General features: G+C 43.5%; 6 non-coding genes across 6 annotated transcripts; all 6 read right to left on the reverse strand.

The window, feature by feature from the left end:
- Positions 1 to 833: 833 nt before the first annotated feature.
- On the reverse strand, positions 834 to 906 carry trnak-uuu (transfer RNA lysine (anticodon UUU)). The gene has a single exon. It is a non-coding gene; the product is annotated as a tRNA-Lys (tRNA).
- A 4,135-nt stretch (positions 907 to 5,041) lies between these two features.
- On the reverse strand, positions 5,042 to 5,114 carry trnak-uuu (transfer RNA lysine (anticodon UUU)). Its single transcript has one exon. It is a non-coding gene; the product is annotated as a tRNA-Lys (tRNA).
- A 4,135-nt stretch (positions 5,115 to 9,249) lies between these two features.
- trnak-uuu (transfer RNA lysine (anticodon UUU)) lies at positions 9,250 to 9,322 on the reverse strand. Its single transcript has one exon. It is a non-coding gene; the product is annotated as a tRNA-Lys (tRNA).
- A 4,128-nt stretch (positions 9,323 to 13,450) lies between these two features.
- trnak-uuu (transfer RNA lysine (anticodon UUU)) lies at positions 13,451 to 13,523 on the reverse strand. Its single transcript has one exon. It is a non-coding gene; the product is annotated as a tRNA-Lys (tRNA).
- Positions 13,524 to 17,651: 4,128 nt separating this feature from the next.
- trnak-uuu (transfer RNA lysine (anticodon UUU)) lies at positions 17,652 to 17,724 on the reverse strand. Its single transcript has one exon. It is a non-coding gene; the product is annotated as a tRNA-Lys (tRNA).
- Positions 17,725 to 21,852: 4,128 nt separating this feature from the next.
- Positions 21,853 to 21,925, reverse strand: trnak-uuu (transfer RNA lysine (anticodon UUU)). Its single transcript has one exon. It is a non-coding gene; the product is annotated as a tRNA-Lys (tRNA).
- Between the last annotated feature and the right edge of the window lie 2,180 nt (positions 21,926 to 24,105).

Raw genomic sequence — 24,105 nt, forward strand, 5'->3', positions numbered from 1 at the left:
TTCGGCTCCTGCATCAACACCTCTGGTGTCCCACAAGGATCTATCCTTGGCCCCTTCTTATTTCTCATCCACATGCCAGCCCTCAGCAACATCATCTGAAAACACAGTGTCAGTCTCCACATGTATGCTGATAACACCCAGCTCCACCTCACCACCACCTCTCTCAACACCCTCCACGGTTTCTAAATTGTCAGACTGCTAGTCCAGTACTGGATGAGGAGACATTTTCTCCAATTAAATATAGGGAAGACCAAAGCCATTGTTGTCGGTCCCCGCCAGACGGGATGACAGCAGAATGAAATGCAGAATGTGAACGATGTAATGTTCAATATCAGCCACTGGATGTCGCTGTGTTGTGAAAAGAGCGTGAGCCCAGATAGTTCAGTCGGTGAAACATCAGACTTTTAATCTCAGGGTTCAGGTCTTTGTTTGGGTGCTGCTTTTCATTAAAAATTCTCAATTTCGTCTTTCAGGCAACCCCGTGAAAAAGAAACCGTTCATGCTGATCTGATTAACGCATTTTAATGATTAGTCACAGTGGCGGTGCTTTAAGGTGCATGGAGCGATAGTTTCGAGATGATCAGTTGCAACGTTCATGCAGCCCCATGAAACACGAGCATTTCAAGCTGGTCATCCCTGATGTTTCAATAAAACTTTTTGATTTGTGTTGCATATTTGTCACATCTGAATTTTGAAATATATTACATATTCTAGTGTTTACTTAATATATTTTAAAATTTTGCAAGCAAATGTCTGATTCTTTTGATGGGGTATTTTCTAATGTCACTGCTTTTAAGTGTAAGTTTAGGTGTTGTCTTTACTGATAAAAGCAGCGCCCGAACAGGGACTTGAACCCTGGACCCTCAGATTAAAAGTCTGATGCTCTACCGACTGAGCTATCCGGGCTCGTACATGTAAGCTAACACAGCGACTTTCACTGGCCGAGATGCAACATTACATCGTTGACATCCTCCTGCACTGATCCCGGCTGCGCAGCGCATTTCGCTCACACACCCACACTTCACAAATACCCTTACCGCCACCACGCTCTTTTATGTTTTGTGTTTTGTGAGGCTGCGTGAGTGAAAGTAAAAATCGCGAGCTAACTGCTACTTTAGCGGCAGGGCAAAGATCTGCATAAGATACTTGCTGTATGACCCCGGATAGTTCAGTCAATAAAACATCAGACTTTTAATGTGAGTGTCCAGGATTCAAGGCCCTATTCGAGCGTTGCTTTTATCAGTGAAGACAACAAGTAAATTTACACTTGAAGCCGGTGATATTAGAAAATACCCTATTTAAAGAATCAGACGTTTGGTTGCAAAGTTTTAAAATATATTAATAAATACTTATATAAATTATTAATGGAAAATGTAATATATTTCATAATTCAGGTGTCAATGAAGACAACACAAAATTTACACTTGAAAGCAGAGACTTTATAAAATACTATGTCAGAAAAACAGATTTGCTTGCAAAGCTTTAAAGTATATTTAGAAAATATTAGAATTATATTTGAAAAAACAAGGGTTGTGACAAACATTCAACAAATACTAATGAGTTTTATTGAGACAGCAGGAAATAACAGCTTGAAATGCTCGTTTCATGGGACTCCATGAAGTTAAGAATTGATGATCTCAAAAATACCAATCAATGAACCTATAAGCACTGCGATTGTGCCGAATCTTTAAAATATATTGATGAGATCAGCATGAATGACTTGTGTTTCATGAAACAAGGAGTTGAGAATTTTGGTTTTAAAACTGCACCCAGATAGAGACTTGATTCACGGACGTTCAGATTAAAAGTCCGATACTTTAGCGACTGAGCTGTCCAGCCTCCCACAGGCAAATTGCTATTAGCTCCCTATCGCTCTGTAATTCCCTGCCTAAACCTCTCCGCCTCTCTACCTCTGTTTTCCTCTTTAAGGCGCTCCTTAAAACCTACCTTTTTGGCCAGCTTTTGGTCCCCTGCCCTAATTTCTCCTCATGTGGCTCGGTGTCAAGTTTCTTGTCCTTTAATTCTCCTGTGAAGCACCTTGGAACGTTTTACTACATTAAAGGCGCTATATAAATTCAAGTTGTCGTTGTTGGTATTTTTTTGACTCGAATGGTATCAAGGGATATGGGGATCAAGCGGGAAGGTGGAGCTGAGGTCAATGATCAGCCATGATCTTGTTAAATGGCGGAGCAGGCTCGAGGGGCCGTATGGCCGACTCCAATTTCCTATGCTCTTATCCTATTTTCTCATTTTTACACAGGGTTGCTTTTGAAGCTTTGTTTACATTTTCTACCGTCCGTGTTTAGTCTTACTCCCCCAGTTCCAGCACACACATTTGAAAGAATTTCTGAATGTGTCTGCTACTTAAATACAATCCACATCTTGGAGGACTGCTAATGTGTTTCCGTTGTTTAAAAAAGGAAAAAGGGATAGACCGAGTAATTACAGACCAGTCAGGCTAATCCTGGTGCTGTGAAAATTATTGGAAAAAATTCTGAAGGCCAGGATAAATCGTCATGTAGAAAGACAAGGAGTAATCAGCAACAGTCAGCATTGATTTGCCAAGGGAAGATCGTGTCTGATTAACTTTGATTGAATTTTTTGAGGAGGCAACAAGGAGGTTCGATAGGGGTAGTGCGTTTGATGTAGTGTATATGGATTTTGGCAAGTCTTTTCACATTCTGCATTTCCTTCTGCATAATCCCATCTGTACAGCGCATTTCTATCACACGCCCACTCTCTGCCTATGGGGCTACGGGAGTGAAAGTAGACACTGACAATCGTCAGTTAACTGCAACTTTAGATTCAGTGCGAAGATGTGCATAACCTGTAAGTAGCAGACCCATCAAAAAATCCTTTCAAATACATGCACTGGTTACTGGGTGAGCAATAATAAACACGGACGGGGGACCATGCATACAAATCATCAAAACAGCCCTGTGCTAAGCGATCCCACAACCAACCGATCAGATCAAAGCACTGCAGTCCTGTGACCATCCAGTCATCAATGGTGGTAGATCTTTAAATAACTAACGGGAGGAGGAGACTCCATGAACATTCCCATCATCAATGATGGTGGAGGCCAGCACGCTGTGCAAAAGATAAGGTTGAAGCATTTGCAACTATCGTCAACCAGAAGTGCCGAGTGAAATGGTTCATCTCGGCCACCTCCTGAGGTCCCTACCATCACAGAAGCCAGTCTTCAGCCAATTTGATTCACTCCACGTGATATCAAGAAAGGGCTGAGCGCACTGGATACAACAAAGGCTATGGACTCTAACAACATCCCGGCTGTTCTGCTGATGTCTTGTGCTCCAGAACTAGGCGCACCTCTAGCCAAGCTGTTTCAGTACAGCTACAACACTGGCATCTACCCGACAATGCAGAAAGCTGCCCAGGTATGTCCTGTCCACAAAAAGCAGGAGAAATCCAATCCAGCCAATTACTGCCCCAGCAGTCTACTCTCAGTCATCAGCAAAATGATGGAAGTTGTCATCGACAGTGCTATCAAGTGGCACTTACTCACCAATAACCTGCTCACTGATGCTCAGTTTGGGTTCCGCCAGGACCACTCGGCTCCAGACCTCATTACAGCCTTGGTCCAACCATGGACAAAGGAGCTGAATTCCAGAGGTGAGGTGAGAGTGACTGCCCTTGACATCAAGGCAGCATTTGACCAGGTGTGTGGCATCAAGGAGCCCGAGTAAAATTGAAGTCAATGGGAATCGGAGGGAAAACTCTCCACTGGTTGGAGTCACACCCAGCACAATGGAAGATGGTTGTGGTTGTTGGAGGCCAATCATCTGAGCCACAGGACATCGCTGCAGGAGTTCCTCCGGGCAGTGTCCTAGGCCCAACCATCTTCCCTCCAACATAAGGTCAGAACTGGGGATGTTCGCTGATGACTGCACAGTGTTCAGTTCCATTCACAACTCCTCAGATAATGAAGCAGCCCGTGCCCACATGCAGCAAGACTTGGACGACATTCAGGCTGGGGCTGATAAGTGACAAGTAATATATGCGCCACACAAGTGCCCGGCAATGACTATCTCCAACAAAAGAGCCTCTAACCACCACCTCTTCATATTCAACAGCATTATCAATGCCGAATCCCTGAACAAAGACCTGAGCCCTCAGAATAAAAGTCTGATGCGCTATTATTGGATTAATTCAAAATTAAACAGAGAATCATCTGCAATTGCTTTTCTTTCGGCTCCTGCATCAACACCTCTGGTGTCCCACAAGGATCTATCCTTGGCCCCTTCTTATTTCTCATCCACATGCCAGCCCTCAGCAACATCATCTGAAAACACAGTGTCAGTCTCCACATGTATGCTGATAACACCCAGCTCCACCTCACCACCACCTCTCTCAACACCCTCCACGGTTTCTAAATTGTCAGACTGCTAGTCCAGTACTGGATGAGGAGACATTTTCTCCAATTAAATATAGGGAAGACCAAAGCCATTGTTGTCGGTCCCCGCCAGACGGGATGACAGCAGAATGAAATGCAGAATGTGAACGATGTAATGTTCAATATCAGCCACTGGATGTCGCTGTGTTGTGAAAAGAGCGTGAGCCCAGATAGTTCAGTCGGTGAAACATCAGACTTTTAATCTCAGGGTTCAGGTCTTTGTTTGGGTGCTGCTTTTCATTAAAAATTCTCAATTTCGTCTTTCAGGCAACCCCGTGAAAAAGAAACCGTTCATGCTGATCTGATTAACGCATTTAAATGATTAGTCACAGTGGCGGTGCTTTAAGGTGCATGGAGCGATAGTTTCGAGATGATCAGTTGCAACGTTCATGCAGCCCCATGAAACACGAGCATTTCAAGCTGGTCATCCCTGATGTTTCAATAAAACTTTTTGATTTGTGTTGCATATTTGTCACATCTGAATTTTGAAATATATTACATATTCTAGTGTTTACTTAATATATTTTAAAATTTTGCAAGCAAATGTCTGATTCTTTTGATGGGGTATTTTCTAATGTCACTGCTTTTAAGTGTAAGTTTAGGTGTTGTCTTTACTGATAAAAGCAGCGCCCGAACAGGGACTTGAACCCTGGACCCTCAGATTAAAAGTCTGATGCTCTACCGACTGAGCTATCCGGGCTCATGCATGTAAGCTAACACAGCGACTTTCACTGGCCGAGATGCAACATTACATCGTTGACATCCTCCTGCACTGATCCCGGCTGCGCAGCGCATTTCGCTCACACACCCACACTTCACAAATACCCTTACCGCCACCACGCTCTTTTATGTTTTGTGTTTTGTGAGGCTGCGTGAGTGAAAGTAAAAATCGCGAGCTAACTGCTACTTTAGCGGCAGGGCAAAGATCTGCATAAGATACTTGCTGTATGACACCGGATAGTTCAGTCAATAAAACATCAGACTTTTAATGTGAGTGTCCAGGATTCAAGGCCCTATTCGAGCGTTGCTTTTATCAGTGAAGACAACAAGTAAATTTACACTTGAAGCCTTTGATATTAGAAAATACCCTATTTAAAGAATCAGACGTTTGGTTGCAAAGTTTTAAAATATATTAATAAATACTTATATAAATTATTAATGGAAAATGTAATATACTTCATAATTCAGGTGTCAATGAAGACAACACAAAATTTACACTTGAAAGCAGAGACTTTATAAAATACTATGTCAGAAAAACAGATTTGCTTGCAAAGCTTTAAAGTATATTTAGAAAATATTAGAATTATATTTGAAAAAACAAGGGTTGTGACAAACATTCAACAAATACTAATGAGTTTTATTGAGACAGCAGGAAATAACAGCTTGAAATGCTCGTTTCATGGGACTCCATGAAGTTAAGAATTGATGATCTCAAAAATACCAATCAATGAACCTATAAGCACTGCGATTGTGCCGAATCTTTAAAATATATTGATGAGATCAGCATGAATGACTTGTGTTTCATGAAACAAGGAGTTGAGAATTTTGGTTTTAAAACTGCACCCAGATAGAGACTTGATTCACGGACGTTCAGATTAAAAGTCCGATACTTTAGCGACTGAGCTGTCCAGCCTCCCACAGGCAAATTGCTATTAGCTCCCTATCGCTCTGTAATTCCCTGCCTAAACCTCTCCGCCTCTCTACCTCTGTTTTCCTCTTTAAGGCGCTCCTTAAAACCTACCTTTTTGGCCAGCTTTTGGTCCCCTGCCCTAATTTCTCCTCATGTGGCTCGGTGTCAAGTTTCTTGTCCTTTAATTCTCCTGTGAAGCACCTTGGAACGTTTTACTACATTAAAGGCGCTATATAAATTCAAGTTGTCGTTGTTGGTATTTTTTTGACTCGAATGGTATCAAGGGATATGGGGATCAAGCGGGAAGGTGGAGCTGAGGTCAATGATCAGCCATGATCTTGTTAAATGGCGGAGCAGGCTCGAGGGGCCGTATGGCCGACTCCAATTTCCTATGCTCTTATCCTATTTTCTCATTTTTACACAGGGTTGCTTTTGAAGCTTTGTTTACATTTTCTACCGTCCGTGTTTAGTCTTACTCCCCCAGTTCCAGCACACACATTTGAAAGAATTTCTGAATGTGTCTGCTACTTAAATACAATCCACATCTTGGAGGACTGCTAATGTGTTTCCGTTGTTTAAAAAAGGAAAAAGGGATAGACCGAGTAATTACAGACCAGTCAGGCTAATCCTGGTGCTGTGAAAATTATTGGAAAAAATTCTGAAGGCCAGGATAAATCGTCATGTAGAAAGACAAGGAGTAATCAGCGACAGTCAGCATTGATTTGCCAAGGGAAGATCGTGTCTGATTAACTTTGATTGAATTTTTTGAGGAGGCAACAAGGAGGTTCGATAGGGGTAGTGCGTTTGATGTAGTGTATATGGATTTTGGCAAGTCTTTTCACATTCTGCATTTCCTTCTGCATAATCCCATCTGTACAGCGCATTTCTATCACACGCCCACTCTCTGCCTATGGGGCTACGGGAGTGAAAGTAGACACTGACAATCGTCAGTTAACTGCAACTTTAGATTCAGTGCGAAGATGTGCATAACCTGTAAGAAGCAGACCCATCAAAAAATCCTTTCAAATACATGCACTGGTTACTGGGTGAGCAAGAATAAACACGGACGGGGGACCATGCATACAAATCATCAAAACAGCCCTGTGCTAAGCGATCCCACAACCAACCGATCAGATCAAAGCACTGCAGTCCTGTGACCATCCAGTCATCAATGGTGGTAGATCTTTAAATAACTAACGGGAGGAGGAGACTCCATGAACATTCCCATCATCAATGATGGTGGAGGCCAGCACGCTGTGCAAAAGATAAGGTTGAAGCATTTGCAACTATCGTCAACCAGAAGTGCCGAGTGAAATGATTCATCTCGGCCACCTCCTGAGGTCCCTACCATCACAGAAGCCAGTCTTCAGCCAATTTGATTCACTCCACGTGATATCAAGAAAGGGCTGAGCGCACTGGATACAACAAAGGCTATGGACTCTAACAACATCCCGGCTGTTCTGCTGATGTCTTGTGCTCCAGAAGTAGGCGCACCTCTAGCCAAGCTGTTTCAGTACAGCTACAGCACTGGCATCTACCCGACAATGCAGAAAGCTTTCCAGGTATGTCCTGTCAACAAAAAGCAGGAGAAATCCAATCCAGCCAATTACTGCCCCAGCAGTCTACTCTCAGTCATCAGCAAAATGATGGAAGTTGTCATCGACAGTGCTATCAAGTGGCACTTACTCACCAATAACCTGCTCACTGATGCTCAGTTTGGGTTCCGCCAGGACCACTCGGCTCCAGACCTCATTACAGCCTTGGTCCAACCATGGACAAAGGAGCTGAATTCCAGAGGTGAGGTGAGAGTGACTGCCCTTGACATCAAGGTAGCATTTGACCAGGTGTGTGGCATCAAGGAGCCCGAGTAAAATTGAAGTCAATGGGAATCGGAGGGAAAACTCTCCACTGGTTGGAGTCACACCCAGCACAATGGAAGATGGTTGTGGTTGTTGGAGGCCAATCATCTGAGCCACAGGACATCGCTGCAGGAGTTCCTCCGGGCAGTGTCCTAGGCCCAACCATCTTCCCTCCAACATAAGGTCAGAACTGGGGATGTTCGCTGATGACTGCACAGTGTTCAGTTCCATTCACAACTCCTCAGATAATGAAGCAGCCCGTGCCCACATGCAGCAAGACTTGGACGACATTCAGGCTGGGGCTGATAAGTGACAAGTAATATATGCGCCACACAAGTGCCCGGCAATGACTATCTCCAACAAAAGAGCCTCTAACCGCCACCTCTTCATATTCAACAGCATTATCAATGCCGAATCCCTGAACAAAGACCTGAGCCCTCAGAATAAAAGTCTGATGCGCAATTATTGGATTAATTCAAAATTAAACAGAGAATCATCTGCAATTGCTTTTCTTTCGGCTCCTGCATCAACACCTCTGGTGTCCCACAAGGATCTATCCTTGGCCCCTTCTTATTTCTCATCCACATGCCAGCCCTCAGCAACATCATCTGAAAACACAGTGTCAGTCTCCACATGTATGCTGATAACACCCAGCTCCACCTCACCACCACCTCTCTCAACACCCTCCACGGTTTCTAAATTGTCAGACTGCTAGTCCAGTACTGGATGAGGAGACATTTTCTCCAATTAAATATAGGGAAGACCAAAGCCATTGTTGTCGGTCCCCGCCAGACGGGATGACAGCAGAATGAAATGCAGATTGTGAACGATGTAATGTTCAATATCAGCCACTGGATGTCGCTGTGTTGTGAAAAGAGCGTGAGCCCAGATAGTTCAGTCGGTGAAACATCAGACTTTTAATCTCAGGGTTCAGGTCTTTGTTTGGGTGCGGCTTTTCATTAAAAATTCTCAATTTCGTCTTTCAGGCAACCCCGTGAAAAAGAAACCGTTCATGCTGATCTGATTAACGCATTTTAATGATTAGTCACAGTGGCGGTGCTTTAAGGTGCATGGAGCGATAGTTTCGAGATGATCAGTTGCAACGTTCATGCAGCCCCATGAAACACGAGCATTTCAAGCTGGTCATCCCTGATGTTTCAATAAAACTTTTTGATTTGTGTTGCATATTTGTCACATCTGAATTTTGAAATATATTACATATTCTAGTGTTTACTTAATATATTTTAAAATTTTGCAAGCAAATGTCTGATTCTTTTGATGGGGTATTTTCTAATGTCACTGCTTTTAAGTGTAAGTTTAGGTGTTGTCTTTACTGATAAAAGCAGCGCCCGAACAGGGACTTGAACCCTGGACCCTCAGATTAAAAGTCTGATGCTCTACCGACTGAGCTATCCGGGCTCATGCATGTAAGCTAACACAGCGACTTTCACTGGCCGAGATGCAACATTACATCGTTGACATCCTCCTGTACTGATCCCGGCTGCGCAGCGCATTTCGCTCACACACCCACACTTCACAAATACCCTTACCGCCACCACGCTCTTTTATGTTTTGTGAGGCTGCGTGAGTGAAAGTAAAAATCGCGAGCTAACTGCTACTTTAGCGGCAGGGCAAAGATCTGCATAAGATACTTGCTGTATGACCCCGGATAGTTCAGTCAATAAAACATCAGACTTTTAATGTGAGTGTCCAGGATTCAAGGCCCTATTCGAGCGTTGCTTTTATCAGTGAAGACAACAAGTAAATTTACACTTGAAGCCGGTGATATTAGAAAATACCCTATTTAAAGAATCAGACGTTTGGTTGCAAAGTTTTAAAATATATTAATAAATACTTATATAAATTATTAATGGAAAATGTAATATATTTCATAATTCAGGTGTCAATGAAGGCAACACAAAATTTACACTTGAAAGCAGAGACTTTATAAAATACTATGTCAGGAAAACAGATTTGCTTGCAAAGCTTTAAAGTATATTTAGAAAATATTAGAATTATATTTGAAAAAACAAGGGTTGTGACAAACATTCAACAAATACTAATGAGTTTTATTGAGACAGCAGGAAATAACAGCTTGAAATGCTCGTTTCATGGGACTCCATGAAGTTAAGAATTGATGATCTCAAAAATACCAATCAATGAACCTATAAGCACTGCGATTGTGCCGAATCTTTAAAATATATTGATGAGATCAGCATGAATGACTTGTGTTTCATGAAACAAGGAGTTGAGAATTTTGGTTTTAAAACTGCACCCAGATAGAGACTTGATTCACGGACGTTCAGATTAAAAGTCCGATACTTTAGCGACTGAGCTGTCCAGCCTCCCACAGGCAAATTGCTATTAGCTCCCTATCGCTCTGTAATTCCCTGCCTAAACCTCTCCGCCTCTCTACCTCTGTTTTCCTCTTTAAGGCGCTCCTTAAAACCTACCTTTTTGGCCAGCTTTTGGTCCCCTGCCCTAATTTCTCCTCATGTGGCTCGGTGTCAAGTTTCTTGTCCTTTATTTCTCCTGTGAAGCACCTTGGAACGTTTTACTACATTAAAGGCGCTATATAAATTCAAGTTGTCGTTGTTGGTATTTTTTTGACTCGAATGGTATCAAGGGATATGGGGATCAAGCGGGAAGGTGGAGCTGAGGTCAATGATCAGCCATGATCTTGTTAAATGGCGGAGCAGGCTCGAGGGGCCGTATGGCCGACTCCAATTTCCTACGCTCTTATCCTATTTTCTCATTTTTACACAGGGTTGCTTTTGAAGCTTTGTTTACATTTTCTACCGTCCGTGTTTAGTCTTACTCCCCCAGTTCCAGCACACACATTTGAAAGAATTTCTGAATGTGTCTGCTACTTAAATACAATCCACATCTTGGAGGACTGCTAATGTGTTTCCGTTGTTTAAAAAAGGAAAAAGGGATAGACCGAGTAATTACAGACCAGTCAGGCTAATCCTGGTGCTGTGAAAATTATTGGAAAAAATTCTGAAGGCCAGGATAAATCGTCATGTAGAAAGACAAGGAGTAATCAGCGACAGTCAGCATTGATTTGCCAAGGGAAGATCGTGTCTGATTAACTTTGATTGAATTTTTTGAGGAGGCAACAAGGAGGTTCGATAGGGGTAGTGCGTTTGATGTAGTGTATATGGATTTTGGCAAGTCTTTTCACATTCTGCATTTCCTTCTGCATAATCCCATCTGTACAGCGCATTTCTATCACACGCCCACTCTCTGCCTATGGGGCTACGGGAGTGAAAGTAGACACTGACAATCGTCAGTTAACTGCAACTTTAGATTCAGTGCGAAGATGTGCATAACCTGTAAGAAGCAGACCCATCAAAAAATCCTTTCAAATACATGCACTGGTTACTGGGTGAGCAAGAATAAACACGGACGGGGGACCATGCATACAAATCATCAAAACAGCCCTGTGCTAAGCGATCCCACAACCAACCGATCAGATCAAAGCACTGCAGTCCTGTGACCATCCAGTCATCAATGGTGGTAGATCTTTAAATAACTAACGGGAGGAGGAGACTCCATGAACATTCCCATCATCAATGATGGTGGAGGCCAGCACGCTGTGCAAAATATAAGGTTGAAGCATTTGCAACTATCGTCAACCAGAAGTGCCGAGTGAAATGATTCATCTCGGCCACCTCCTGAGGTCCCTACCATCACAGAAGCCAGTCTTCAGCCAATTTGATTCACTCCACGTGATATCAAGAAAGGGCTGAGCGCACTGGATACAACAAAGGCTATGGACTCTAACAACATCCCGGCTGTTCTGCTGATGTCTTGTGCTCCAGAAGTAGGCGCACCTCTAGCCAAGCTGTTTCAGTGCAGCTACAGCACTGGCATCTACCCGACAATGCAGAAAGCTTTCCAGGTATGTCCTGTCCACAAAAAGCAGGAGAAATCCAATCCAGCCAATTACTGCCCCAGCAGTCTACTCTCAGTCATCAGCAAAATGATGGAAGTTGTCATCGACAGTGCTATCAAGTGGCACTTACTCACCAATAACCTGCTCACTGATGCTCAGTTTGGGTTCCGCCAGGACCACTCGGCTCCAGACCTCATTACAGCCTTGGTCCAACCATGGACAAAGGAGCTGAATTCCAGAGGTGAGGTGAGAGTGACTGCCCTTGACATCAAGGCAGCATTTGACCAGGTGTGTGGCATCAAGGAGCCCGAGTAAAATTGAAGTCAATGGGAATCGGAGGGAAAACTCTCCACTGGTTGGAGTCACACCCAGCACAATGGAAGATGGTTGTGGTTGTTGGAGGCCAATCATCTGAGCCACAGGACATCGCTGCAGGAGTTCCTCCGGGCAGTGTCCTAGGCCCAACCATCTTCCCTCCAACATAAGGTCAGAACTGGGGATGTTCGCTGATGACTGCACAGTGTTCAGTTCCATTCACAACTCCTCAGATAATGAAGCAGCCCGTGCCCACATGCAGCAAGACTTGGACGACATTCAGGCTGGGGCTGATAAGTGACAAGTAATATATGCGCCACACAAGTGCCCGGCAATGACTATCTCCAACAAAAGAGCCTCTAACCGCCACCTCTTCATATTCAACAGCATTATCAATGCCGAATCCCTGAACAAAGACCTGAGCCCTCAGAATAAAAGTCTGATGCGCTATTATTGGATTAATTCAAAATTAAACAGAGAATCATCTGCAATTGCTTTTCTTTCGGCTCCTGCATCAACACCTCTGGTGTCCCACAAGGATCTATCCTTGGCCCCTTCTTATTTCTCATCCACATGCCAGCCCTCAGCAACATCATCTGAAAACACAGTGTCAGTCTCCACATGTATGCTGATAACACCCAGCTCCACCTCACCACCACCTCTCTCAACACCCTCCACGGTTTCTAAATTGTCAGACTGCTAGTCCAGTACTGGATGAGGAGACATTTTCTCCAATTAAATATAGGGAAGACCAAAGCCATTGTTGTCGGTCCCCGCCAGACGGGATGACAGCAGAATGAAATGCAGATTGTGAACGATGTAATGTTCAATATCAGCCACTGGATGTCGCTGTGTTGTGAAAAGAGCGTGAGCCCAGATAGTTCAGTCGGTGAAACATCAGACTTTTAATCTCAGGGTTCAGGTCTTTGTTTGGGTGCTGCTTTTCATTAAAAATTCTCAATTTCGTCTTTCAGGCAACCCCGTGAAAAAGAAACCGTTCATGCTGATCTGATTAACGCAATTTAATGATTAGTCACAGTGGCGGTGCTTTAAGGTGCATGGAGCGATAGTTTCGAGATGATCAGTTGCAACGTTCATGCAGCCCCATGAAACACGAGCATTTCAAGCTGGTCATCCCTGATGTTTCAATAAAACTTTTTGATTTGTGTTGCATATTTGTCACATCTGAATTTTGAAATATATTACATATTCTAGTGTTTACTTAATATATTTTAAAATTTTGCAAGCAAATGTCTGATTCTTTTGATGGGGTATTTTCTAATGTCACTGCTTTTAAGTGTAAGTTTAGGTGTTGTCTTTACTGATAAAAGCAGCGCCCGAACAGGGACTTGAACCCTGGACCCTCAGATTAAAAGTCTGATGCTCTACCGACTGAGCTATCCGGGCTCATGCATGTAAGCTAACACAGCGACTTTCACTGGCCGAGATGCAACATTACATCGTTGACATCCTCCTGTACTGATCCCGGCTGCGCAGCGCATTTCGCTCACACACCCACACTTCACAAATACCCTTACCGCCACCACGCTCTTTTATGTTTTGTGAGGCTGCGTGAGTGAAAGTAAAAATCGCGAGCTAACTGCTACTTTAGCGGCAGGGCAAAGATCTGCATAAGATACTTGCTGTATGACCCCGGATAGTTCAGTCAATAAAACATCAGACTTTTAATGTGAGTGTCCAGGATTCAAGGCCCTATTCGAGCGTTGCTTTTATCAGTGAAGACAACAAGTAAATTTACACTTGAAGCCGGTGATATTAGAAAATACCCTATTTAAAGAATCAGACGTTTGGTTGCAAAGTTTTAAAATATATTAATAAATACTTATATAAATTATTAATGGAAAATGTAATATATTTCATAATTCAGGTGTCAATGAAGACAACGCAAAATTTACACTTGAAAGCAGAGACTTTATAAAATACTATGTCAGGAAAACAGATTTGCTTGCAAAGCTTTAAAGTATATTTAGAAAATATTAGAATTATATTTGAAAAAACAAGGGTTGTGACAAACATTCAACAAATACTAATGAGTTTTATTGAGACAGCAGGAAATAACAGCTTGAAATGCTCGTTTCATGGGACTCCATGAAGTTAAGAATTGATGATCTCAAAAATACCAATCAATGAACCTATAAGCACTGCGATTGTGCCGAATCTTTAAAATATATTGATGAGATCAGCATGAATGACTTGTGTTTCATGAAACAAGGAGTTGAGAATTTTGGTTTTAAAACTGCACCCAGATAGAGACTTGATTCACGGACGTTCAGATTAAAAGTCCGATACTTTAGCGACTGAGCTGTCCAGCCTCCCACAGGCAAATTGCTATTAGCTCCCTATCGCTCTGTAATTCCCTGCCTAAACCTCTCCGCCTCTCTACCTCTGTTTTCCTCTTTAAGGCGATCCTTAAAACCTACCTTTTTGGCCAGCTTTTGGTCCCCTGCCCTAATTTCTCCTCATGTGGCTCGGTGTCAAGTTTCTTGTCCTTTAATTCTCCTGTGAAGCACCTTGGAACGTTTTACTACATTAAAGGCGCTATATAAATTCAAGTTGTCGTTGTTGGTATTTTTTTAACTCGAATGGTATCAAGGGATATGGGGATCAAGCGGGAAGGTGGAGCTGAGGTCAATGATCAGCCATGATCTTGTTAAATGGCGGAGCAGGCTCGAGGGGCCGTATGGCCGACTCCAATTTCCTATGCTCTTATCCTATTTTCTCATTTTTACACAGGGTTGCTTTTGAAGCTCTGTTTACATTTTCTACCGTCCGTGTTTAGTCTTACTCCCCCAGTTCCAGCACACACATTTGAAAGAATTTCTGAATGTGTCTGCTACTTAAATACAATCCACATCTTGGAGGACTGCTAATGTGTTTCCGTTGTTTAAAAAAGGAAAAAGGAATAGACCGAGTAATTACAGACCAGTCAGGCTAATCCTGGTGCTGTGAAAATTATTGGAAAAAATTCTGAAGGCCAGGATAAATCGTCATGTAGAAAGACAAGGAGTAATCAGCGACAGTCAGCATTGATTTGCCAAGGGAAGATCGTGTCTGATTAACTTTGATTGAATTTTTTGAGGAGGCAACAAGGAGGTTCGATAGGGGTAGTGCGTTTGATGTAGTGTATATGGATTTTGGCAAGTCTTTTCACATTCTGCATTTCCTTCTGCATAATCCCATCTGTACAGCGCATTTCTATCACACGCCCACTCTCTGCCTATGGGGCTACGGGAGTGAAAGTAGACACTGACAATCGTCAGTTAACTGCAACTTTAGATTCAGTGCGAAGATGTGCATAACCTGTAAGTAGCAGACCCATCAAAAAATCCTTTCAAATACATGCACTGGTTACTGGGTGAGCAAGAATAAACACGGACGGGGGACCATGCATACAAATCATCAAAACAGCCCTGTGCTAAGCGATCCCACAACCAACCGATCAGATCAAAGCACTGCAGTCCTGTGACCATCCAGTCATCAATGGTGGTAGATCTTTAAATAACTAACGGGAGGAGGAGACTCCATGAACATTCCCATCATCAATGATGGTGGAGGCCAGCACGCTGTGCAAAATATAAGGTTGAAGCATTTGCAACTATCGTCAACCAGAAGTGCCGAGTGAAATGATTCATCTCGGCCACCTCCTGAGGTCCCTACCATCACAGAAGCCAGTCTTCAGCCAATTTGATTCACTCCACGTGATATCAAGAAAGGGCTGAGCGCACTGGATACAACAAAGGCTATGGACTCTAACAACATCCCGGCTGTTCTGCTGATGTCTTGTGCTCCAGAAGTAGGCGCACCTCTAGCCAAGCTGTTTCAGTGCAGCTACAGCACTGGCATCTACCCGACAATGCAGAAAGCTTTCCAGGTATGTCCTGTCCACAAAAAGCAGGAGAAATCCAATCCAGCCAATTACTGCCCCAGCAGTCTACTCTCAGTCATCAGCAAAATGATGGAAGTTGTCATCGACAGTGCTATCAAGTGGCACTTACTCACCAATAACCTGCTCACTGATGCTCAGTTTGGGTTCCGCCAGGACCACTCGGCTCCAGACCTCATTACAGCCTTGGTCCAACCATGGACAAAGGAGCTGAATTCCAGAGGTGAGGTGAGAGTGACTGCCCTTGACATCAAGGCAGCATTTGACCAGGTGTGTGGCATCAAGGAGCCCGAGTAAAATTGAAGTCAATGGGAATCGGAGGGAAAACTCTCCACTGGTTGGAGTCACACCCAGCACAATGGAAGATGGTTGTGGTTGTTGGAGGCCAATCATCTGAGCCACAGGACATCGCTGCAGGAGTTCCTCCGGGCAGTGTCCTAGGCCCAACCATCTTCCCTCCAACATAAGGTCAGAACTGGGGATGTTCGCTGATGACTGCACAGTGTTCAGTTCCATTCACAACTCCTCAGATAATGAAGCAGCCCGTGCCCACATGCAGCAAGACTTGGACGACATTCAGGCTGGGGCTGATAAGTGACAAGTAATATATGCGCCACACAAGTGCCCGGCAATGACTATCTCCAACAAAAGAGCCTCTAACCGCCACCTCTTCATATTCAACAGCATTATCAATGCCGAATCCCTGAACAAAGACCTGAGCCCTCAGAATAAAAGTCTGATGCGCTATTATTGGATTAATTCAAAATTAAACAGAGAATCATCTGCAATTGCTTTTCTTTCGGCTCCTGCATCAACACCTCTGGTGTCCCACAAGGATCTATCCTTGGCCCCTTCTTATTTCTCATCCACATGCCAGCCCTCAGCAACATCATCTGAAAACACAGTGTCAGTCTCCACATGTATGCTGATAACACCCAGCTCCACCTCACCACCACCTCTCTCAACACCCTCCACGGTTTCTAAATTGTCAGACTGCTAGTCCAGTACTGGATGAGGAGACATTTTCTCCAATTAAATATAGGGAAGACCAAAGCCATTGTTGTCGGTCCCCGCCAGACGGGATGACAGCAGAATGAAATGCAGATTGTGAACGATGTAATGTTCAATATCAGCCACTGGATGTCGCTGTGTTGTGAAAAGAGCGTGAGCCCAGATAGTTCAGTCGGTGAAACATCAGACTTTTAATCTCAGGGTTCAGGTCTTTGTTTGGGTGCTGCTTTTCATTAAAAATTCTCAATTTCGTCTTTCAGGCAACCCCGTGAAAAAGAAACCGTTCATGCTGATCTGATTAACGCAATTTAATGATTAGTCACAGTGGCGGTGCTTTAAGGTGCATGGAGCGATAGTTTCGAGATGATCAGTTGCAACGTTCATGCAGCCCCATGAAACACGAGCATTTCAAGCTGGTCATCCCTGATGTTTCAATAAAACTTTTTGATTTGTGTTGCATATTTGTCACATCTGAATTTTGAAATATATTACATATTCTAGTGTTTACTTAATATATTTTAAAATTTTGCAAGCAAATGTCTGATTCTTTTGATGGGGTATTTTCTAATGTCACTGCTTTTAAGTGTAAGTTTAGGTGTTGTCTTTACTGATAAAAGCAGCGCCCGAACAGGGACTTGAACCCTGGACCCTCAGATTAAAAGTCTGATGCTCTACCGACTGAGCTATCCGGGCTCATGCATGTAAGCTAACACAGCGACTTTCACTGGCCGAGATGCAACATTACATCGTTGACATCCTCCTGTACTGATCCCGGCTGCGCAGCGCATTTCGCTCACACACCCACACTTCACAAATACCCTTACCGCCACCACGCTCTTTTATGTTTTGTGAGGCTGCGTGAGTGAAAGTAAAAATCGCGAGCTAACTGCTACTTTAGCGGCAGGGCAAAGATCTGCATAAGATACTTGCTGTATGACCCCGGATAGTTCAGTCAATAAAACATCAGACTTTTAATGTGAGTGTCCAGGATTCAAGGCCCTATTCGAGCGTTGCTTTTATCAGTGAAGACAACAAGTAAATTTACACTTGAAGCCGGTGATATTAGAAAATACCCTATTTAAAGAATCAGACGTTTGGTTGCAAAGTTTTAAAATATATTAATAAATACTTATATAAATTATTAATGGAAAATGTAATATATTTCATAATTCAGGTGTCAATGAAGACAACACAAAATTTACACTTGAAAGCAGAGACTTTATAAAATACTATGTCAGGAAAACAGATTTGCTTGCAAAGCTTTAAAGTATATTTAGAAAATATTAGAATTATATTTGAAAAAACAAGGGTTGTGACAAACATTCAACAAATACTAATGAGTTTTATTGAGACAGCAGGAAATAACAGCTTGAAATGCTCGTTTCATGGGACTCCATGAAGTTAAGAATTGATGATCTCAAAAATACCAATCAATGAACCTATAAGCACTGCGATTGTGCCGAATCTTTAAAATATATTGATGAGATCAGCATGAATGACTTGTGTTTCATGAAACAAGGAGTTGAGAATTTTGGTTTTAAAACTGCACCCAGATAGAGACTTGATTCACGGACGTTCAGATTAAAAGTCCGATACTTTAGCGACTGAGCTGTCCAGCCTCCCACAGGCAAATTGCTATTAGCTCCCTATCGCTCTGTAATTCCCTGCCTAAACCTCTCCGCCTCTCTACCTCTGTTTTCCTCTTTAAGGCGATCCTTAAAACCTACCTTTTTGGCCAGCTTTTGGTCCCCTGCCCTAATTTCTCCTCATGTGGCTCGGTGTCAAGTTTCTTGTCCTTTAATTCTCCTGTGAAGCACCTTGGAACGTTTTACTACATTAAAGGCGCTATATAAATTCAAGTTGTCGTTGTTGGTATTTTTTTGACTCGAATGGTATCAAGGGATATGGGGATCAAGCGGGAAGGTGGAGCTGAGGTCAATGATCAGCCATGATCTTGTTAAATGGCGGAGCAGGCTCGAGGGGCCGTATGGCCGACTCCAATTTCCTATGCTCTTATCCTATTTTCTCATTTTTACACAGGGTTGCTTTTGAAGCTCTGTTTACATTTTCTACCGTCCGTGTTTAGTCTTACTCCCCCAGTTCCAGCACACACATTTGAAAGAATTTCTGAATGTGTCTGCTACTTAAATACAATCCACATCTTGGAGGACTGCTAATGTGTTTCCGTTGTTTAAAAAAGGAAAAAGGAATAGACCGAGTAATTACAGACCAGTCAGGCTAATCCTGGTGCTGTGAAAATTATTGGAAAAAATTCTGAAGGCCAGGATAAATCGTCATGTAGAAAGACAAGGAGTAATCAGCGACAGTCAGCATTGATTTGCCAAGGGAAGATCGTGTCTGATTAACTTTGATTGAATTTTTTGAGGAGGCAACAAGGAGGTTCGATAGGGGTAGTGCGTTTGATGTAGTGTATATGGATTTTGGCAAGTCTTTTCACATTCTGCATTTCCTTCTGCATAATCCCATCTGTACAGCGCATTTCTATCACACGCCCACTCTCTGCCTATGGGGCTACGGGAGTGAAAGTAGACACTGACAATCGTCAGTTAACTGCAACTTTAGATTCAGTGCGAAGATGTGCATAACCTGTAAGTAGCAGACCCATCAAAAAATCCTTTCAAATACATGCACTGGTTACTGGGTGAGCAAGAATAAACACGGACGGGGGACCATGCATACAAATCATCAAAACAGCCCTGTGCTAAGCGATCCCACAACCAACCGATCAGATCAAAGCACTGCAGTCCTGTGACCATCCAGTCATCAATGGTGGTAGATCTTTAAATAACTAATGGGAGGAGGAGACTCCATGAACATTCCCATCATCAATGATGGTGGAGGCCAGCACGCTGTGCAAAAGATAAGGTTGAAGCATTTGCAACTATCGTCAACCAGAAGTGCCGAGTGAAATGGTTCATCTCGGCCACCTCCTGAGGTCCCTACCATCACAGAAGCCAGTCTTCAGCCAATTTGATTCACTCCACGTGATATCAAGAAAGGGCTGAGCGCACTGGATACAACAAAGGCTATGGACTCTAACAACATCCCGGCTGTTCTGCTGATGTCTTGTGCTCCAGAACTAGGCGCACCTCTAGCCAAGCTGTTTCAGTACAGCTACAACACTGGCATCTACCCGACAATGCAGAAAGCTGCCCAGGTATGTCCTGTCCACAAAAAGCAGGAGAAATCCAATCCAGCCAATTACTGCCCCAGCAGTCTACTCTCAGTCATCAGCAAAATGATGGAAGTTGTCATCGACAGTGCTATCAAGTGGCACTTACTCACCAACAACCTGCTCACTGATGCTCAGTTTGGGTTCCGCCAGGACCACTCGGCTCCAGACCTCATTACAGCCTTGGTCCAACCATGGACAAAGGAGCTGAATTCCAGAGGTGAGGTGAGAGTGACTGCCCTTGACATCAAGGCAGCATTTGACCAGGTGTGTGGCATCAAGGAGCCCGAGTAAAATTGAAGTCAATGGGAATCGGAGGGAAAACTCTCCACTGGTTGGAGTCACACCCAGCACAATGGAAGATGGTTGTGGTTGTTGGAGGCCAATCATCTGAGCCACAGGACATCGCTGCAGGAGTTCCTCCGGGCAGTGTCCTAGGCCCAACCATCTTCCCTCCAACATAAGGTCAGAACTGGGGATGTTCGCTGATGACTGCACAGTGTTCAGTTCCATTCACAACTCCTCAGATAATGAAGCAGCCCGTGCCCACATGCAGCAAGACTTGGACAACATTCAGGCTGGGGCTGATAAGTGACAAGTAATATATGCGCCACACAAGTGCCCGGCAATGACTATCTCCAACAAAAGAGCCTCTAACCGCCACCTCTTCATATTCAACAGCATTATCAATGCCGAATCCCTGAACAAAGACCTGAGCCCTCAGAATAAAAGTCTGATGCGCTATTATTGGATTAATTCAAAATTAAACAGAGAATCATCTGCAATTGCTTTTCTTTCGGCTCCTGCATCAACACCTCTGGTGTCCCACAAGGATCTATCCTTGGCCCCTTCTTATTTCTCATCCACATGCCAGCCCTCAGCAACATCATCTGAAAACACAGTGTCAGTCTCCACATGTATGCTGATAACACCCAGCTCCACCTCACCACCACCTCTCTCAGCCCCCTCCACGGTTTCTAAATTGTCAGACTGCTAGTCCAGTACTGGATGAGGAGACATTTCCTCCAATTAAATATAGGGAAGACCAAAGCCATTGTTGTCGGTCCCCGCCAGACGGGATGACAGCAGAATGAAATGCAGAATGTGAACGATGTAATGTTCAATATCAGCCACTGGATGTCGCTGTGTTGTGAAAAGAGCGTGAGCCCAGATAGTTCAGTCGGTGAAACATCAGACTTTTAATCTCAGGGTTCAGGTCTTTGTTTGGGTGCTGCTTTTCATTAAAAATTCTCAATTTCGTCTTTCAGGCAACCCCGTGAAAAAGAAACCGTTCATGCTGATCTGATTAACGCATTTTAATGATTAGTCACAGTGGCGGTGCTTTAAGGTACATGGAGCGATAGTTTCGAGATGATCAGTTGCAACGTTCATGCAGCCCCATGAAACACGAGCACTTCAAGCTGGTCATCCCTGATGTTTCAATAAAACTTTTTGATTTGTGTTGCATATTTGTCACATCTGAATTTTGAAATATATTACATATTCTAGTGTTTACATAATATATTTTAAAATTTTGCAAGCAAATGTCTGATTCTTTTGATGGGGTATTTTCTAATGTCACTGCTTTTAAGTGTAAGTTTAGGTGTTGTCTTTACTGATAAAAGCAGCGCCCGAACAGGGACTTGAACCCTGGACCCTCAGATTAAAAGTCTGATGCTCTACCGACTGAGCTATCCGGGCTCATGCATGTAAGCTAACACAGCGACATTCACTGGCCGAGATGCAACATTACATCGTTGACATCCTCCTGTACTGATCCCGGCTGCACAGCGCATTTCGCTCACACACCCACACTTCATAAATACCCTTACCGCCACCACGCTCTTTTATGTTTTGTGAGGCTGCGTGAGTGAAAGTAAAAATCGCGAGCTAACTGCTACTTTAGCGGCAGGGCAAAGATCTGCATAAGATACTTGCTGTATGACCCCGGATAGTTCAGTCAATAAAACATCAGACTTTTAATGTGAGTGTCCAGGATTCAAGGCCCTATTCGAGCGTTGCTTTTATCAGTGAAGACAACAAGTAAATTTACACTTGAAACCGGTGATATTAGAAAATACCCTATTTAAAGAATCAGACGTTTGGTTGCAAAGTTTTAAAATATATTAATAAATACTTATATAAATTATTAATGGAAAATGTAATATATTTCATAATTCAGGCGTCAATGAAGACAACACAAAATTTACACTTGAAAGCAGAGACTTTATAAAATACTATGTCAGAAAAACAGATTTGCTTGCAAAGCTTTAAAGTATATTTACCCCCAGTTCCAGCACACACATTTGAAAGAATTTCTGAATGTGCCTGCTACTTAAATACAATCCACATCTTGGAGGACTGCTAATGTGTTTCCGTTGTTTAAAAAAGGAAAAAGGGATAGACCGAGTAATTACAGACCAGTCAGGCTAATCCTGGTGCTGTGAAAATTATTGGAAAACATTCTGAAGGCCAGGATAAATCGTCATGTAGAAAGACAAGGAGTAACCAGCGACAGTCAGCATTGATTTGCCAAGGGAAGATCGTGTCTGATTAACTTTGATTGAATTTTTTGAGGAGGCAACAAGGAGGTTCGATAGGGGTAGTGCGTTTGATGTAGTGTATATGGATTTTGGCAAGTCTTTTCACATTCTGCATTTCCTTCTGCATAATCCCATCTGTACAGCGCATTTCTATCACACGCCCACTCTCTGCCTATGGGGCTACGGGAGTGAAAGTAGACACTGACAATCGTCAGTTAACTGCAACTTTAGATTCAGTGCGAAGATGTGCATAACCTGTAAGTAGCAGACCCATCAAAAAATCCTTTCAAATACATGCACTGGTTACTGGGTGAGCAAGAATAAACACGGACGGGGGACCATGCATACAAATCATCAAAACAACCCTGTGCTAAGCGATCCCACAACCAACCGATCAGATCAAAGCACTGCAGTCCTGTGACCATCCAGTCATCAATGGTGGTAGATCTTTAAATAACTAACGGGAGGAGGAGACTCCATGAACATTCCCATCATCAATGATGGTGGAGGCCAGCACGCTGTGCAAAAGATAAGGTTGAAGCATTTGCAACTAACTTCAACCAGAAGTGCCGAGTGAAATGATTCATCTCGGCCACCCCCTGAGGTCCCTACCATCACAGAAGCCAGTCTTCATCCAATTTGATTCACTCCACGTGATATCAAGAAAGGGCTGAGCGCACTGGATACAACAAAGGCTATGGACTCTAACAACATCCCGGCTGTTCTGCTGATGTCTTGTGCTCCAGAACTAGGCGCACCTCTAGCCAAGCTGTTTCAGTGCAGCTACAACACTGGCATCTACCCGACAATGCAGAAAGCTGCCCAGGTATGTCCTGTCCACAAAAAGCAGGAGAAATCCAATCCAGCCAATTACTGCCCCAGCAGTCTACTCTCAGTCATCAGCAAAATGATGGAAGTTGTCATCGACAGTGCTATCAAGTGGCACATACTCACCAATAACTTGCTCACTGATGCTCAGTTTGGGTTCCGCCAGGACCACTCGGCTCCAGACCTCATTACAGCCTTGGTCCAACCATGGACAAAGGAGCTGAATTCCAGAGGTGAGGTGAGAGTGACTGCCCTTGACATCAAGGCAGCATTTGACCAGGTGTGTGGCATCAAGGAGCCCGAGTAAAATTGAAGTCAATGGGAATCGGAGGGAAAACTCTCCACTGGTTGGAGTCACACCCAGCACAATGGAAGATGGTTGTGGTTGTTGGAGGCCAATCATCTGAGCCACAGGACATCGCTGCAGGAGTTCCTCCGGGCAGTGTCCTAGGTCCAACCATCTTCCCTCCAACATAAGTTCAGAACTGGGGATGTTCGCTGATGACTGCA

This window comes from Somniosus microcephalus, unplaced genomic scaffold (assembly GCF_052327205.1).
Source record: "Somniosus microcephalus isolate GS21.2 unplaced genomic scaffold, FLI_Smic_1.0 unresolved_chr2, whole genome shotgun sequence".
Taxonomy (NCBI): Eukaryota; Metazoa; Chordata; class Chondrichthyes; order Squaliformes; family Somniosidae; genus Somniosus; species Somniosus microcephalus.